This window comes from Tripterygium wilfordii, chromosome 5, assembly GCF_013401445.1.
Source record: "Tripterygium wilfordii isolate XIE 37 chromosome 5, ASM1340144v1, whole genome shotgun sequence".
Lineage (NCBI taxonomy): Eukaryota > Viridiplantae > Streptophyta > Magnoliopsida > Celastrales > Celastraceae > Tripterygium > Tripterygium wilfordii.
The window spans coordinates 5432525-5434055 of NC_052236.1; positions in this window are offsets into that span (position 1 = coordinate 5432525).

The window sequence follows — 1531 nt, forward strand, 5'->3', positions numbered from 1 at the left end:
GATTAGCTAGGTCAGCTTTGCCATTGCTTTTATTTATGGTTACAATACTAATATTGCTATGAGGGCCCTTTGGGAGGATTTGAAGAGATGGTCTCCCAATTTTCCTTGGCTTGTTATGGGAGATTTTAATTCTATTTTATCTCAAGCTGATAAGTATAAAGGGAGTAATGTTACTACTTATGAAACTGATGACTTTAGAGGATGCAGTGCAGATTTGGGTTTATCAGATTTGAACTATTCTAGTAGTCATTATACCTTGTCTAATGGTACTGTTTGGAGCAAAATTGATAGAGTTCTTGCTAATCCTATTTGGTTTTCTTTGCAAATGCTCTGTTATGTTCATTCCTTCACCCTAGTGCTTTCTCTTATCACTCTCTTGGTAGGGTTCAAATTGAGGATATGCAATTATAAGGTAAGAGAGCTTTTAAATTTTATAATATGTGGGTGGCTCATGACCAATTTCTGGAGTTAGTTGGTTCAACCTGGCATATTCCTGTTCATGGCTCTCATATGTTTATTCTCTGTAAAAGATTGAAGCATCTGAAAGCTCCTTTGAAGCTGCTCAATAAGTTGCATTTTAGCCACATCTCAGAAAGGGTTACTAGAGTTGCCTCTGTTTTGGAAGCTCATCAAATTCTCCTTCAGACTGATATGGATAATCCCTAGCTTTTGATCCAGGAGAAGCAGCTGAGGTTAAATTTGGTTCACCTAAAGTCTGTTGAGAATATGTTTTTCAGTCAGAAGCTAAAATCTAATTTTCTAAAGGATAGTGATAAAGGTACAAGTCTTTTTCATGCTATTATGAGTCAGAAACATAGAAAGAACTTTATATCTACTATCCAATGTGGCTCTTGTTACTTCTGAAGATATCAATGATGCTTTATTTTCTATTGGGAATGATAAAGCTCCTGGGCCTGATGGTTATTCTTCTTTTTTCTTCAAGAAGTCTTGGGGTGTTGTTGGTGAAGATTTATGTGCTGCTGTTAAGGACTTCTTTATTTCTGGTGATCTGTTAAAACAAGTCAATCATACAGTTATCACTTTGATTCCTAAATTTGCTAATGTGAATACTATGGCTGATTTCAGACCTATTTCTTGTTGCAATGTTACTTACAAGGTTATTTCAAAAATCCTAGCTGCTAGATTAGCTAAGGCCCTGCAAGGCATTATTGGTCCTACTCAGAATGCCTTTTTGGGAGGGAGAAATAAGGTTGACAACATTACCCTAGTTCAAGAGTTCCTAAGGAACTATGGCAGGAAAAGAGCTTCTCTTGGATGTCTTTTAAAGATAGATTTCAGGAAGGCTTTTGATTTTTTCCAGTGGCCCTTTATTAGGCAATTGCTTCTGATGCTTGGGTTTCCAAGGCAGTTTGTTCATCTTATCATGAAGTGTGTGGAAACTACTTCTTTTTCTATTGATGTTAATGGAGCTTTATTTGTGTTTTTCCATAGTAAAAGTGGCATAAGGCAGGGAGATCCTCTGTCTCCTTACCTGTTTATTACTTGCATGGAGTACTTCAATAGACTGTTG